We start from the raw sequence: 18,633 nt of genomic DNA on the forward strand, positions 1-18,633 counted from the left end.
ATACACACAAATTATCTAGGTCAAATAGAGGAGAGGCATTGTGCCGCGAGGTGTTGCTTTATGTTTTCTTAAACCAGGTTTGCTGTTTATTTGAGCAATATGAGTTGTAAGAGGTATGGAAGGAAGTTTCATGCAATAAGGGCTCTATATAATACTGTACGTTTTCTTGAATTTGTTCTGGAATTGGGGACTATGAAACGATCCCTGGTGGCATAAGTGTGTGTGTGTGTGTCAGAGCTGTGTGTAAGTTGACTGCAAATAATTTTGGATTTTCAACCCAATGTTTCTTATAAAAATAAGTGATGCAGTCAGTGGTGTCAAAAAAGCGTGTGTGTGTTCTGCGGGGTTGAGGCTACGAACCCATAGTCTTGGCTCTCTCATCCCTTCCAGGCTTCTGGGATGGGGGGGGGACAATAATTCTGTCGTAGAGGATGTGGCAGCTTTCATGGCTGGGATCAGTTCTTTCCTCTTCTGGCGCACAGCTTCAGGATAGTCCTCGTTGAGGAAGATATACGTTCCTCTCAAGTTCTTGGTCCTTTCCAGAACAGCTACCTTGTCTTCGAACCTCAGGAACTTGACCAATATCAGAGAGAATAAAGTAGACGGCACGGGGCAAAGTAATTGATTTATGACCCTGTGTCCATGATGATGTGTACATGTCCAAATATGGGCCTCCGGCAAGGCCATCCTGTTCCTGTGGTCACGTGTTAGAGGGTGTGTGTTATTTTATATCTATATTGCATCCTTTGAAGTAGTCATGGTGATTGATGTCTAGGGGCCTGGTTGAACTGGGGGGGTTGAGTGTTTGAACTTTTGAATGTGTATGTCCCCCACCCCCAGTTTTATTGCCCTTATGGTTGTTATCTGATGAAGCAGAATGTCCTGGGGTATTGGCTGTGGCATATGCATTATAAATGTCCAGAACAAGGCGTGCGAACCCAGAACAGTAAACACGATTTTTAAACATGGATTTTGCGATCAGTGGCAAAACTGTGATGACTGTAACAACGGAAGCAGGACCGCGGCTGAAACATAGAGAAAGGGCAAAGTATACTGCCGCAATATACGATGCTCCAAAAAAGCGGTTTCTAAGTGTGTATAGAACCCAGATACCGCCCGCAACTGCGCTGAAAGATGAAGTGCTGATGTCTAATGGACAGCACTGGGGGTATCTGGTAGCCGAAGGAGAAGAATATACCGACCAGACATTAGGAGTGGACTATGGGTTTGAAGACTGGACGGTTTTTCGCCAGGTTTTGTGTCCCGAACAGAGACGTATCACCAAGGGGTACAGCTTGTTCACAGGCTACGAGACCCGTTGGGAAGGTACCCCGGACTCCTCAGGAATAGTATTTCACAGGGTGGAAATACAGAGAAAGAATGGACTTCCCTGTGGGGATTTAATGGAATTGAAAATGTTGGAGTTGTTGGACGCTCTGTTTGTACAGAGCCAACAGCGCCAGAGCATTGTTCGGCTAAAGAAGTGCATAATATATACGAATCCTGAGGATTATGATTCAAAGTAGCCCCAAGAAGGTACATCATCAGAAGGGTCACCCCACGGAGAAAACTAAGTACGCGGCTGCGTTAACCACGCCCAGATACCCCGAGGGCTGGTTCAACAATAAAAGGAGGGTACTTAAAACTTACAGTTCTTCACTTACGCATTAACCATGGATATTCCTACCGCATACCAGAACTCCGAAACGTCATGGGGGCCCGACCCTAAGGATTGTATGCTGCGCAGCCCAACATTCTACTCCCCCCTGGCAAGACCCGCGACACCCCCTACATGTACACAGCCTGAGGACGTGTTTGATGGGGTGGTCAGTACTATTTTTTGTGGACACCATCAAGGCCTCTGTAGCCACGCTTTTAGACGTGGTTATTGGAGAATATATACGACAAAAATGCATCGGTTGTGAGATTAATCACCCCAGCCAGCGCAGGCATCCATGCCTATACGACCCCCCAAGATACTACTTCAACCATTTTGAGGCGCTGGTGAAAAGACTTTGGTCCTGCAGGTTTATACCATCGCTGGTCAGAGCCCTGGAGTCTATGGGCCTTGTGCCGTCTATCCCCAGAGTTTACGGGGTAACCGAGGCATTCCTACATGAACTGAAGGAGGCGATCTACATCCACGAGAAACTCAAAGAAATCCGACACACCCTGGTGGACGATAACAAATACAGGGAGGCTGTGGTGGCTGATGTGATGACTTTCTGGCTCAATAAACCCCAAGAGGCCGAGTGACATTTTTGTTATTTAGATGTAAAGCAATGGGTAACTATGTGTATACGATGTTAGAGAGAATAAATACATTTTTTCTTTTGAGAGAACTTACAAATGTTATGCATCAAATTATTGAAAATAAAGTGAACAATGTATCGTTCTACACAACCCACAATTCCGGGACTAATGTAGAGCGTGTTGAAAATGGAACAAATCATGAATCATGTACGACATGCGGGCGAGTGTCTACAATGGACACATGGCTTGGTGGTGATTCTGAAGAACTAGAAACAACTTTGTCTAAGATTTTACTTTATTTGTTTGAAACACCATTTAATTGTAACATGTATCATATTTGTTGTTTATATACTTTTATATAGCGGATGTGTGTTTTGTAAAAATTCAGTGAAACAAACCTGTTAATCTACCCAAATATACAGGGTTTTGCATGATGTGATCATTGAGAAAATGGGGACATGTATCCTGCAACGAATTCTGAATTGTCTGTATACGTAATACATGTTTTCTTGAAAATGAAAATCCCAAAAATGAAAATGAAATGTTGTTGTTATTTGAAAGTGGCTCATTAACGTTATTGTACCTCAGAGAGGCAAGAAGGATGGCAGAGCAGATGTTGAAAAACATTTATTATAATCCCTCTAATCCTGGGTCTTATGGGGGTAAGGAACGTTTACAGAGAGCTTTAGCCGAAGAAACAGGTAGCCGGTTAAGCGATGCTAAAGTGAATGAGTGGCTATCAGAGCAGGATGTGCACACTCTACATAAACCTGTAAGAAAACAATTTCCAAGAAATAGAGTTTTTTTCTACCCAACCATTGTCCCAATTTCAGGCTGATCTATGTGACATGCAGGCCCTTGCAGATAAAAATGATGGAAATCGCTACATGCTAACGGTTATAGATATTTTCTCTAAAATAGCTTTTGTCAGGGTCTTAAAAATAAGAGTGGTGCAGAGGTGACCCGGGCCTTTGACTCTATCTTGAAGGATGGAGGAGCCCCCAAGAAAGTGCAGACTGATGGCGGAAAATAATTTTTTAATAATACAGTATAATATAGTATATCCAAGTTGAGGGGTGTTTTCGACAAAAAATATGAGCAAGGATTCAGTGATGAGCTATTCACGGTTACAGAATGTCTGCCGCGCATACCCCCGGTCTACACATTAAAAGATTATGACGGGGAACTTATAGAGGGATCTTTTTATGAGAAGGAATTACAGAAGGTACAGTTGGGTAAATACAAAGTGTTTCACGTGGAGGAGATTCAAGATCAAAAGAGAGAAAAGGGTAAAAAATGGGTGCTGGTCAGAGTTCGAATTATACAACCAATTTTCCAAAGCCTATAGAGTTATCAGAGGCCTGGGAAGTAGGTCTCAGCGAGATTACATACCCCCATAGCTGGTATAATATCAAAGATAAGGACCGTGATTTTTATTGCAAAAAGTTATCGGAACCTGCGAAACTTATTAAGGTTAAAAAAGGGTTATATAGAACCGTCGACAGGATCGTCTCCGAGTTGAATAAACGCCTATCACTGAACAATATGGAAATATTCCTGATGTACAACCCTATACATTAAACGTGTACAAATCTCAGGAGATGCTGCCTGGGGAATAAAGACAGGTGGTAATTTAGCCTACATGTTGGGGATGGGTCCCAATAAATGGACGTATGTGAAAGATAAATTATTCCCATTCCCCGCGGATATACATGCAGGATTAAAACAACATATTTGTGTATACCGACATCATATCCTATCAAAGGGTCGGAGACAGCTGTGTGCCACTCCTGAGAACGGTACATATAGACGGAAAGGATGGGGACATAGTCACTACGACAAGCCACACTACATACCTGTAAGCAAGAAATATATCGAAAACATTCTTGTTGAGCTTAAAACGGATCAGAACGAAAACATCGAATTTACTTACGGTAAAACGACTGTAAAAATCCACTTTAGACCCACCAAAACCTCTCTACATATATAATATTAGTATTATATATTTTATATACATAATACATCTAAATTAAAAAGGGTTATGGAACACAGACATCTCGACCCTAACCGTTATGTCTCATACTATGTTGATCAAGTGGGTAATGGGTTACCCGGCTATTATGGTTCCCCCACCATGTATGGTTCGGGGATAGGAGGTATATTTCGTAACCTCTTTAGGATGGTTTTACCGTTTATGAAGAGGCCTCAGCATAGCCAAACCGCATTTAAAATCAGCAGCAAAAAATATAGTAATTGAGGTTTTAGCCAATGCTATGACCAGAAGGGCGTCACCAGATGTCGAGCGTCAAGAAGGCTCTGGGCTGATGATGTTGTCTCGAAGACCAAAAAAGAGACCTCCGGGTATAAGGCGCAGGCTTGCGCCTAAAAAACGGAGGTTTAAGGAAACTCAGTTAGTCAAAGACGGGGTAAAGTGAGGAGGTCTGGACCAAAAACGGTAAAAAGAATAATCTGAAGTATTTTCTAAAAGAACAAGCACCATGGCTCTTTTACACCGCATGTCCTCTGAAGCTATAAAGACAGAGCTCGATCTTTTCACGGCCCCCTTAACCCAACATTCAGTAGAGAGGTCCAGTTATGTGGAGATAGCCCCACTCTCTGCCATTACAGACAACGGTCCCATAGAGTTTTTCATACCAGGCCACGGTGACAACTATCTGGACCTCAACAACACCTTGGTGCATTTGCGTCTAAAAGTGACCAAAAGAGATGGTACTAATATTGCAAACGATGCCAAAGTGAGTCTCATTAATTACCCAGTGGCCACCATCTTCTCCCAAGTGGATGTGACTTTGGGTGAACGTCAAATCAGTCAAAGCAGTGCCACATACCCATACAGGGCCATCATGGAGTGTTTACTCAACTACTCTGAAGACACTCTCAAGACCCAATTCAGCGCCGGGCTGTTTAGCAAGGATACTGCAGGAGGCTCTATGGAATCAACAGACCCATCCACCGGTGCAAACAAAGGACTGGAGGCAAGCGCTCGCTACTGTGCAGAATCTCGAGAGTTTCATCTGCTAGGCCCTATACACTCTGACATTATCTTTCAAGAACGTTTACTCTTAAATGCCGTTGATTTAAGACTAAAATTAACCAGGGCCAAGGATGAGTTTTGCCTAATGTCTGCACAGGACGGGGACTTTAGTTTAAAAGTGTTGGGGGCCACGCTTTTTATTAAAAAAGTGTATCTCCGGCAGTTCGTCTGGGTCACTCACAGGCTTTGATGAAAGGAAATGCCCTTTACCCTCTCCAAAGAATTACCATGAAAACCTTTAGCATACCTGTGGGCAGCAGAATCTGCAGTCAAGAAAACCTCTTTCTAGGCCCTTTACCGTGATACGTGGTTATAGGTTTGGTTGATCACGCCTCCAATACGGGCAGCTTAAATAAAAACCCATTTAATTTTCAACACTTCAATGCAGAGTATGTAGCTCTGTGTCAGGACGGACGTCAGGTCCCTGCTAAGGCATTCCAACCGCAATTTAATAATATATCTGTGCGAGAATTTTACAATCTATTCCTGGCTACCGGGAGGCATCTAAAAGATCTCTCTCTACCTATTGACAGAAATGATTTTGCAGAGGGTTACACAATGTATGCTTTCAATTTATCACCTGATGATGACACCTCAGGAAATCTTTCGGTGGTGTCCCAAGGTAACCTCAGGCTGGAAATGCGTTTCCGTACACCTTTAGCCTGTACCGTTAGCATGATTGTTTATGCATGCTCTGATTCAATCTTGGAGGTCAATAGCCGAAGACAGGTTTTAGTAGATTATTATTATTAAGGATCGTTGAGCAAAGACATGAATACCCAAGAGTTGGAAGGGCTCATGAGCCGACTGATTGGAAAACAATTTTGTGGAGTGTTGGCTTGTGATGAATTACCTATGGAGAAATGGACGGAGCGGCCTGCCATGTTTATTGTCAATACCCATCCTAAACACATGCCGGGTGAACATTGGCTAGCTGTGACATTAGAAGAGGAAGGAGGAAGAAAAATCTCAACTTTTTTTGATTCCTATGGCTTTCCCCCGGTTTTTCACATTTCCCCAAATCTATTAAAGATTTTTTGACCAAAAACTGCTCAAAGATATACTACAACATCAAACAAGTGCAAGATAACCTTTCCACTACATGCGGTCAACACTGTGTATTCTACCTATGCCAAAGAGCCCGGGGAGTTTCTTTTGAAGATGTTATGTCTCTTTATAAGGATGATTTAAGAAGTAATGATAACGTTGTAGTTTGTTTTGTTAGAAAATATCAAAAGTGTTCAAATGTGCATCCTTTAAGAACATGTAATCAAGGCGTATGCTCACGTCAAATGTTTTAAGAATGCCACAAATGTTAAATTGCTTATTTTTTCCAATAAAATTTATTGAATTTAATCATAGTCATTCAAAAGTCTAACCACCCAGAGAGATCGGGATTAGGGAAAGGTCCGGAGGCGTTCAGGGGGGTAAATGGGTTATCATCATTCATTTCATATGGATGCGGGGATGTTGGGGCATCTTTAGGGGTGCTGTATCTTGTTGAAGGTTTGTGTTTTAAAGAGTGAATCTGTTGACGAAGCTTATAGTTGCGTACACCCGAGAGGGGAATGTTGAGGATGGTCAGGGCCTTAAGAAAATGAAGCCACCCTGGAGGTCTTCTGTCATCAGCAACCTTGTGAGCCGATGTGTTACTTTTAAGCAAGTCAAGCATATGTGAACCCTTGACAACAGAGCCCTGAAGGATAAACTCTCCTTTGTCGTTCCAAGTAGCTGCCCCATTTGAGTCTTTTATCTTGTTCATAATGTAGCTAACATTTTTCCTGTTACGTGCCGGAACATGGGTTAACAAGTCATGCATAACTTTATCATCAACAGGCATTTGATCTTCAGACGGTAAGCTCACAGGTACAGGCATTACAGGGGCTTGGCTCTCGCTAGGCTCGTCATCTTTTAAAGGGTCCTGTAGGGAAATAGTTAAATGGCCTGTCTCTCTCTCCCCTTGTTTCACCAAGGACAAATACCTTTGCAAGAGGTTTGTGTATTTTTGGACCTTATCATAGGGGTTCAATCCTTTTTGATTCAAAATATCCTTCATGGCCGTACCCAAATCATTTTCCGCTGTTTGTCTGATATTTTCAGGACCATGCACTTGTTTTTTAAGTCTATCCAACTCTTGTTGTGGCACCAGATACATTTTATTGGCCATCACCCTGTGTGTTCAACCCCCACGTCTGGCAGCAATAAGGCTGGTGATGAAGGGCACGGCTATACTTAGTAAAGGTAGGATAAAACCGCCAGACTGTTGTATGCTATGTCGTTTCTTTTGAAGACTGACCCTTTTATTGGCAAAGAGTTTGATCGCGGTCTTTTGTCTCTTTAATTTTTTCAATTGGGTCAGGGTGAGTGGAATGCGTCCTTTGAGAAGATTCAAAGCAATCTCACATAGGGATAATATGAGATCTGAAGAACAGTGACCCAAGATGGCCTTCCGTTCATTAGGTGTAGCCCCAACTAGGCTTCTCAAGAGGGGCAGGTTTCTTTTTAAACGCAGAGACATAGCTGTTACTTTTTAGGAATGTACGCAGCCGGCCACTCCCACGGGAACAAACCTGTTCGTAGCCTCAGGTGTTCTGGAGTATTTGCTTTTAAATCCACGATTAAATAAGAACATGGCGCTTTGGTAGCGTCCTCGTAGCTTTCCATAAAGTAGGATTTCCTTCCCGGGTACATCTGCTGAGCTAGAGTGTTAATTTGTAGTTTGTCTCTAGGGTTTTTTAACAAAACCATGTAATTGGCGTTCAAACTGATGGTGCGGCTATTTTTACCCTGGTGAAACACATTCTGCACCAAGCAAAGCACGGACAGGTTTCTATGATGAGTATATTGGGTAAACGTTCGGGCAATTACGGGATGTTCGCTACCTGCAAATAGCATATTGTCCAAAACCAGCAGATTGTTTTATGAGGAGGTAAAAGTTCATTAGACAGGGATTCAGGTATTCCTTCAACAAACTTGATTTTTATTGTCTTCAACAATTCATCATACAGAGGTTGATAACAAGAATAACACCACACAACAGTATCAGGATTTTGAGATAACACATGTTCAGAATTCTCTAAAATACTTTTTACAAAACAAGTTTTACCACTATTAGACGGCCCTGCGATTAAGGCCGAAAATGGTAGTTGCAACCGGGGGTCAAAACCTTCTACAGCAGTCATTATATCTTAAGCTTTAATGACACACTGTGGCTTGTAGCATAAGTCAGTAGCCAAAGGGCAATGTGGTCCCGTCAGGCAAAAGCAGTCTCTTGTCATAGACTACCCTGAATCTTTTAGTGAGTGGGGCATTCCTCAGATGGAAGCCCTTTTATCCCTAACAATCTGTTTGTAGGAGCTCAAAATCTCCAAGTCACTATTCCTGTCATTTAGGAACCCCTCGACCAAGCGTGTGACTGATTCCAAGTTTACACGCGGGGCATTTTCATAGTTTTGAGTCACGCCTTTGGCTTTCAAGACCACGTGATTCTTTTTAGTCCTAAAAGCATAGCTTTTGGGACCACAGGAGGACCATTCTGTGATATGGTCACCCTCTGCGAGTTCACTCGTTAAGCCACCCAGATAGTTGCTGAGTGGGGGGCTCCAATCCCCCTGTTTGCTTACATAGACCACAGTCTGTGTCGTGGTAAAGAACCCGCCTCTGAAGCTGCTCCATGAGCTTTTACAGTTCAAGTCGGCCATAGGCCGTGGTAAATGCTGCAAGAAACACATTTACATTACCCGGGGGTAGAACCCACTTCTTGTTACGTCGCCATTGCACCAAGGTAATGTCTTGACTCAAGAATGAAAAATGCGAAATTTCGTATTGGTCCGTAAAAACAAATTCCAAAAATTCTTTGGGTTCTTTAATAATCGACGTTGTTAGCATATTACATCTCTGCGATAATTTGCCACAAAGCGAATTTAAGCACAATTTCGACACATTTCATTTGGTTTTGTTGACCTCTATTCTGTCAGGGTCAAGAAGTATGCCTTCTCTGTCGTGATAGTCTTGAATGTACCTGTCTTTGCTCTCTTGATCTGTGACCAATGCAGGATAGCCTGCTTGCATCTCAAGAAGGTCTTGATGTACTCTTTAAAAAGAGTGTCTGATTTCTTGGAAAAGTTCCACACTTCAAAGATTTTGGCCACACGATACCCCATCTCTAAAGCCTTAGAGAATTCAACTGTGACCCACACCCCTGTCAGGGCTCTTTCTTGATCTGAGTGATCACATGGGGTTTGTTTGTTTTCACTGCAGGTGCGACAAAGGGGAAAGAAAAGTTTTCCTTGAGGGCCCCTGTAAGGCAACACTGGTATAAACAAACCCCTAGGAGGGTAGACAGTTGCTTTGATCAGACCAAAATAGTTTTGAGGTAAGTCAAAATCACGATGAATAATTTCCGGATGCCCCATAGGATAGCATGAGGAACTCATTACATGAGGATAAAGGGATGTAAAATCTACATATCCTATTGTCTCGTCGGGTTGCGCTACATACCGCAATGTCAAAGCATTGGTACGGCCGCCATACAAGGCCTGTCGGGGTTCCAGGCGTTCTGGGGTGTCATAGCTGGAAAGAAAGGCTTGAACATGAGGATCAGACTTTTTGAGGGCGGTCCATTCGTGCTCCCACAAAACCTCCACTTTTAGGCCGTAAGTAGCCTGTAAAGAATCCAATTTGTCTTGAAACTCTTGGTACATTTCCCCAAAAGTATTTTGGGTTAGGACACACATGGTCTGGGGCACAAAGCAAGATTTACAACCATGGAAGAAACAACCGTTGTACTCATACACGGTCTCAACCCCGTCAATCTGGGTGTAGCCATCTACATGGTAAGAGCCAAACGCCTTCTCCCCCCGATTCAAAGCATGTTGAATAAAAATGTCTTTATCCTGGGCCATATACTCCAACCATTGAATGGACCCACTAGAGTATGACTTGAATTGGCGTCGGTAGTTGTCAGGCGAGGGGATAGCTATAGAGGATGTAGGCAGATAGTGTGTACGATGCAATAGTTGTACAACTCCAGGGGTCAATGCCTGCATCTTTGATTACCTCTTCTCTGAATCTGAGGCATCCTTCACAAAGTATAACCACATAATTGTCACAGTATGATTCCATCTCTTTATGGAAATCAAAGGTGCCATGTCTTACTGTCTCGTACCACGTCATGAATCTCTCACGCTCTTTGGGAGACATTTGATCACACCCGTACATTTCTGGGCTGGGATATGATCCGACATAATGTAGATTCTCCTCAGATGTGAAGAAGTGGGGGAACCAGCCTTTCACAGAGTTTTCAAAACCCAAGGCCTCTGGCATTTGAGCCAATCGCATGGGTAAGAAGCTTAAACTGTCAATGTATCTCTGGTTGAAGGCTGGGTCTACAAAACACAAGATTTTACTACCTTGAGCTATGACACGGGGTGCCACGCCTTGCTGTATCAATGGGTTCAGAAGAAGGTAAGAGTCGTAGGCTCTAGCATTGTGCGCTATAAACGTGAAGTTTCTGTACTGTGGCTTTCTAAAATGTTTTAGAAAGAGTAGTGCACAATTGGATCCTTCTGCAGACCACTTTTTCCCCTTGAAAGTCGTGGTAGATACAAAAATAGGCAAATGATCCCCCGATTGCTGATTTGTCTCAAAATCATAACACATATTTCTCTGAATGTTCATCTTGAGCCAAGGGCTGAATATAACACTCGTGTGGCACTTCTTGAACCACTTCAGCGTCTCTGCTTTTCAAAGGCCCTTTACAGATTGGACAATGTATGATTCCACACACATGCGGTTTAGGGCTATCTATTTTAAGGTTGTAATTGCAATGACATTTTGGGCATTTCTTGTTAATGTCACAAATGCTTACAGATTTACATGCCTTGGGGTGCCATGTTTCAATTTTGTGTTTTTCGTAACAGTAGGTCGAACGACATGTGCGGTGGCAATCCTCACAGGGTGTCAAATTTAAGGGTTGCATTGGGCAATCTGCATCCTGACATACTGAACAGTTATACGGCACGAGTGCCCCCCCTTTCGGGTGTAGCCGGTATGGCAGGATGGACACACATATGGGGCGCCTAAAAATGCAGTGATGTTGGTAACGGCGTAGTAATGTTCGTTTTGCACATAAAAGTACATAATCTGAGGGTGCGGTTGGGGGGTGTTTTGGAACTTCAAGAGAGCTGCATTAGCTCTACTGTGGTACAAAACCACAATCTTGATATTCAGAAAGTTTTCAAATTTGACTGTCAGAGAAAGCCACAGCATCCTGTATACCGAGACCCACGGCCGTTTGGAGCTCTCTAGCATTTTGCAATGCCGTCAGATCAGTACATCCTGGGTTAAGTAAATGCGCTAGGCCTATTGCAAAACATAGTTTATTATCGGGATTGTGAACGTTTATGAGGTAGGCCCTTTTATTGCTTATGATTTCTGACTGCATTAGGTTATCAAGCTTCCTTCTCTGCCCACCACCACCCTGGGGTTGACGTATTATTTGCACTACAAGCTCGAGTCCGATCTGCTATGACGGCTAAATTTGACTGAACAAGGCGTTCTAGCAGCGCGATAAATTGTTCAAGATCTGCTTCGCCATTGGGTAAAATAAGAGAGCCTGCATAACACAGTATATCTCCACAAATCTCCAACTGTAAGACATCACGTGGTTCGCCATAATCTCTTGCCGACTCTAACAGATCGTTCAGAGTGTCAATTATCATTACGTAAAACACAGCATAGTCAAGATTATGCCTCGCCCATAGGAAATTGAAAAACTGTATTGTTGAATTTATTCCGGTACACAACCCGGACACGTCTATCAATACCAACTCCCTCCAGATTTATTAGACAATTTTCCAATTCCCCAAAAACATCATGTGGCGTTTCAGACTCTACGGACATGGGCGTTAATGGTTGGTCTATCGCTGTTGGGGTGGTGGGGGCCGAAAATGTCTGACTCTCGTTCATCCGATTAATTAAGGTTATGAGGGCTTCGGGAATCTGTGATAACAGGTTTTCATCGGGCGTCCCTGACTCGTTCATACGTTTAATAACTTCTAGGAGTTCTGGCGGTATCTGTGCTAAGAGGCTTTCAACTTGTTCCTGTAGTTCTGCCATTTGGATAATTAAGGATGTGCGTTTTTGGGTATTTCTGGAATGATACGTGTTACATATATGATTTTAGCGTCTGTATTTGCGTTTTTTAATCGGTTTGCTGTTTAACATGCGTGGAATTGTTCTATGCCAGAATAACATATCGTCTCGGTACTGTCTCTCAATTAAAACCCCCAGTCGTTTGTATAGCAAAACGTTCCTCGATTTTCAAAGCCCTGGAAAATAATGTGAAAAACCTTGCTTGTTCTATTGCAGATGCCGATGCCATATAATTGACATGGTCAATAAGGTTGGCCTCATCACAGAATAACTGGTCGTCAACATCTGAAATGTCATTAAAAACAGGTCTATCCTCCGCTTTGGTTGTTTCATCGGGAATGTTCGGTGCACCGGAATCCCCCAGCTCTAGATGTATGTGTCCTTCTGTGCCGTTTTTCGCCGGGGAGTTGTCTGAAAGAAAATAAAACATACAAAATAGGTTATTAAATATAAAAATATGTTAGATACATAAAATGTCAAATACATTTCAGGTATAATACTATATATTAACAATACAAATTTAAGGCGCTGGCTGTTCTGACGAATCGCAGAAACCGGGGGGGTGAGGTGACTTTTTTCATCTAGTGTTCCCGATTCTGCAGGACCTGGCAGTCTGAAAAAACATTTTGTCCTTGTTTTAACATATTCTATCAAAAGAGGTATAACTAATAAAAGGACATAACTAATAACAAAATGTATAATGGTCTCATACCGTGTCCATGGAGCGCCGGCTCGTCAAGCCGCAAATTCCCTGCCCAGTAGTACTTTTCTGGAGGGGTGGATTCTGAGCAATGTACTAGAGCCCGTGTTGTGCGCTGCTTGTTGGGGTCTGGAATATGTCGTGACGGGGTGGAGGTTCCCGGGATTCGCGGTGTGTTTGAAAAAACGTTCGTACAGAACAGGAGAATTGCATCCAAGTCACCCGATGTGTCAGATTTCCATAACGAATCCTTCATCATTCTTGGCTGTATGTTGGCTGTAAATACATAAAATAGCTTTTAAAATATTAAAATTTAAAAATTTTAAATATTTTTTAAATATATAACTATTCTTGGGTATGTGATTAATTATAAGGATTTACCGCGAAAATATGATGATGGCGATTGACTGCCGGGGTTTTGGGACTGAGAATCCCCCTCATGTTGTTCCAGATCCATTAAACCTCGTAAAAGCTGCGCAAATGTTTGGGATCCTAACAAACGTTAATATTATCTAACAGTTATACGCTATATATACACTTTTTAACTTATATTGGCATTTGGCCTGAAATACACATAACTCGGGTTTAATATTACAATAATATCCCGATAATATTCAAACAAAACTTAAAATATATTTTTCACTTACTCACCTCCAGAAATATCCATTAGGAGAGATTCACTTATTCAGAATATATTTTTTAATCTGTCCTGGCAGCTAAATATTCGGGCCTGTGTGTTTGCACTAAAGCTGTGCTAACAGTGTTAAAATATATGCTCCAAGTTCTGTCCCTAACTTGCGAAAGTACGGAATGAGTTTAAAGGGAGATATCCTGTATGCAACCCCCCTGTATATTTGGTTTAGAGAACAAAGGCGGTGAATTCAAAGAGACATTCTGTCTACAACCGGGGTGGTGGGGTACCGGGCGCTGATTAGATATCAATGTTTAACCCCGGGCGGTCGGCAGATATCTGGACATGCCGTATGCATGATAGTGCAAGCCTTGATTTCAAACGATTCTCTACAGATAGAATGCTTGGGTCCCCCCTGTTGAACACACACACCCTTTTGTTTCTGAAACGCACACACACTCCTGCTGCTCCGTCACACGCACACTCACGCACGCCCCCTGATTTTCCGTGTCTTTTTCCTTCGCGACAGAGCTGGGTGATGATGTGAAATTCATTTTCCCATAGTTAAGGGGTGAGATACAGTTTTTAAATTCCTTTTACTGAATTCCAAAATATTTCGTACAACCTTTAAGACATGTTAGAATTAATTAACAAATTTTAATAATATTTAAACATGCACCACGAGTGTTTTATGTGAAAAAACCTTGGAGGCCTGCAGTTATACATTATTCCAAACTTTAATAACCAGTAATGTTTATAACATACCATTGTAGGAAAGACTATAAAATAATACATGTTTTTTTTTTCAGACATTACATTTCTCTGCGACAGACCCTGGCGTGAGAGAAAAGACCGCTTCCGCTTTCGTTAAATGGTGAGATACATTTTCAAAACCAATGATTTAATACAGAATATTTAGTACATACACGTTATAATTCAACATTTTTTACTATTTCTTACAGATAAAGGGTCCGGTTAGCCCTGACCATTATCCGTTTCCAATTCACCATCGCAAAGTCGCTTGCCCGCGCCATCGAAGCTCCGGACGATTTCACTCCAGGGAAAGATCCTCCTTCGGCCTTGTGGGTCCTGGGTATGTCTCAACGATAACCTCGGCCATCGCCGTAATTGTTCACGATTTTCGAAAAGACTGTCCAGTTTATTCATCAGTGTTCGGAAAATATGGTAATCGCGCCATTTAAAACTGAACATTATTTGAAAAACATTTACATCCTTGCATGCTTTGGAAAATACAAATGAACTGACAGTTTTCGTCGCATTTGCACTATCAAATTGTTCACATGCTAATATTGTCACTCTGGAGTCCGGGGTATACGCCATTGAAGCGACTCTTAGGGCCATCAGATCATTTCGTCCGCAGACCAGCTCTTCCAACGCATATCCGGGTAGAGTTGAAGCACTCAGGGCCTGTTCAATTTGACACAGCGCGAGTCTTATTTTAAGCCATTCTCTCATCCTTAGCGCTGGAGAAAAACTCTTGGGTTCTGCCCGATAAATGGGTTTGGGGCCGCTGTCTGAATATCTTAACCATAGATTCCTCAGGTTGGAATATGTAAGACATATGTCCCTCACTCGTACCCAAAAATCCTTTAAAACATTCTGGAGCCTCGCAAAACAGCCTCCAGGCTTTTGTCATTGGGTTCATGACATGAGCTGCAGAGCACCCTGAGAATTGGCCTAGGAGACATATTTTTTATGTTTAATATTCTGGCCTTTATTTTAAAAATCACAGGCCTTGTTCTGGACATTTATAATGCGTATGCCACAGCCAATACCCCAGGACATTCCTGCTTCATCAGATAACAACCATAAGGGCAATAAAACTGGGGGTGGGGGACATACACGTTCAAAAGTTCAAACACTCAACCCCCCCAGTTCAACCAGGCCCCTAGACATCAATCACCATGACTACTTCAAAGGATGCAATATAGATATAAAATAACACACACCCTCTAACACGTGACCACAGGAACAGGATGTCCTAGCCGGAGGCCCATATTTGGACATGTACACATCATCATGGACACAGGGTCATAAATCAATTACTTTGACCCGTGCCATCTACTTTATTCTCTCTAATATTGGCCTGGGCCTATCACCTGAGCCGATGGTGGGTATTCCAATCCTGTGGGCGCGCTCCACCTCAATCTTCCTGGGGTCCATCTTCAATTTCTCAGATCATTTCCCTCACTTTGTCCTCAGACTCCATCTAGGTCTCATGTGGAGATTCTGCAATTCTGTCCACAACCATGTTGTTTAGCCTGGATTGTCTCTCGATGTCCCTCATGGATTCACACACACAACTGATGTCATTTCTCAATGACTTACAGATTGCTGTCATCTTGCCGTTCTCATATTTCAACTTGTTGAGGTGACCCTGAGAGAACTGCAAACTGTTTTTCAGGTCCTGGACCCCTCTGGTCAGGTCGTCCATTCTTTTATTAGTAGAATACAAACACTTAACTATTTTCTTGTTTTCATAACTGCTATAGGTCTCTGTTTGTTTAAACAATCTTTCACGTGTGATAGAGAGACCACTGGCACTGTCCTCAACGGTACTCCCACCAGCTTTGGTCTTTGTCATGGTAGCTAGCAAAGTATGTTAGGCTGTTACTCCTTGCCGTTTCAGACAGGGAAGGTCACAAGGAAAATTTAAAACAACAAACAGCAGGGATCTAGACAGCCACAAACCCGGGCCAATCCGCGGTCCCAGCCACAATGGCTAACCGCATCGTGGGCTGCGTTCAAGAACTCCTCGCTAACTTGATGTCCAGCTAAATAGCTCCTCAGACCCGTCCTTGGTCAGCAGGATATAAGCAATCCCAGCAACTGATGCAAACTGCGTCGTGGGATCCAACATAGGAAGTTAGGTAGCTAACAACAAACTTTCCAAACAAAACCGAACTCTTCCTCGTTCTGCATACAACAGGAAGTGACGATGTCATGTGCGATGTGACTTGTACACGACATGGGTGAGACTCACCACGCACTCCAAACAAAAATGTATACAAACCCACTTCTCGTGATCCTCACAGCCTTTAATTTACCCACTGCCTCTTCCACCAGTTTGGATATCTGAAACAGCTTTCGCAAGTTAGATATTTTATCCAGGTGCTCGTCTTCAAAAAACTGTGCTCCTACAAGATAAGTGGGGACTCCATCAGAGCTCAACATTTTGTTCTCCAACACAACTGTAGTAGCGATTCCCTATGAACTGCCACTGGAAAAGGAGAGAGCTGTCCTTAACACGTCCACAAAAATCAGCTTTCCAAACGTTGCTCTCTTGATGTGAAGTTCCCATTTATTGCGTATATAAAATATAAATAGCTCCAAAACACATTCCTATACAAAAGGTGTAGAGGGATGCAATCTGTAAGCTGTATCTGTGATACGGTAAGAACTGTATGTTTTGTACACTAGAGGACACTGTTTGGGTTAGTGACAAATGACCCACACCCAAACATATAGTGCCCTCTAGTGTACAAAACAAGTCAAATTAACCCTTGACAGACAACGTATGTGACACACCACCTGGATTCGGTCTTGTGTAGCAACATTTTAGTTTCTGTTTTTTTACATTGGATTAAAGTAGACTCAGAGCTACAAAATTGTATATCAACCACTGCATTTGAGGAAACAATGAAAGTAATTCTGCTTTGAAACTTGTAAAACTCACTTTGAGAACCGTCTTTCAATGTTTTGGTACTACTATAGGAGAGCCCTTTGTCTACACCATCGTAAGCCTTAGCCCCACCCATCTCTTTAAGGGTTGATCCAACCATTCTGCACTAACTTGCCAGCTACTTCCAGACAACAGCTCACTGAACATTACTTGCCCTATCACGCTATCTGTGGTTTCACGTTCAGAGCGCACACTGGAAGCTCTGGCCAATAAGTAGGGTTGTTCCAAAAGCTCTGACCTTACAACAACAGTTAAGCACCCAAGCTAACATTGGCTAGCTACTTCCAGACACAATGAGAGAACAACCCCACTCTGACCATTTCACTCACCCTAGCAGAGCTGGTTAGGCTTTTTTCATGTTATCTAGAGTGTCGGTGACTAACTGTGCTGCTGGCAACAATTTAATTATGCTTTGTTGCCGACGTTTATTGACACCGGACATATTCAATAAGTGTTGAAAAAAATGCAGCAGTTTTTCTGCACACTAACATGAGTCTTTTGTTAAGAAATGTAGCTAGATAGCTAGTTAGGTCAACAATGAATCCCAACGCATGATGTAACGTTAGTTAGTGAGCCAGCCAGCTAGCTAGCTAACAAAACACTCACTTTTGAAAATTGGTTACGACATTTAGCTAGCTAGCTAGCTAAACAATGGACAATAATCACAATTTATGTTACTACCCTGCATGAATCTGTAGGTAGCTAACCAACCAGGTTATATGGCTAGTCAAGCAAATGTGTCTGAGATGCAAAGAATAAGATCATACACAATGTTAGCGAGCTAACAGTACACTTGAAATGAAACCACTTTGTCAAATTTAGAAATGTGTCATATCTGAAAATCTTACCAGTATACATTGTGGTTGGACGCGTCTCCTGTCTGATACCATGCACGGTTGCCTTAGTTTGACAATGTAATCCAGACTGGTGTTTTCTCCATCTCCTTAGCTATCACTACACTTTAACTTGACATTAGGTTTATGCAGTTTTACTTTTTTTTAAAGCCGTGTTCGACACGATTACCTAAACATACTGACCAGCTCCAATAGACTGACGCGTGCTATATGGCAGACCAATCCAAACTCATCTCTCGGCATGTCCAGCCCACTCATCTCAAGCTAGCAAGAATGTTGCTC

This window comes from Oncorhynchus tshawytscha, linkage group LG02 (assembly GCF_018296145.1).
Source record: "Oncorhynchus tshawytscha isolate Ot180627B linkage group LG02, Otsh_v2.0, whole genome shotgun sequence".
Taxonomy (NCBI): Eukaryota; Metazoa; Chordata; class Actinopteri; order Salmoniformes; family Salmonidae; genus Oncorhynchus; species Oncorhynchus tshawytscha.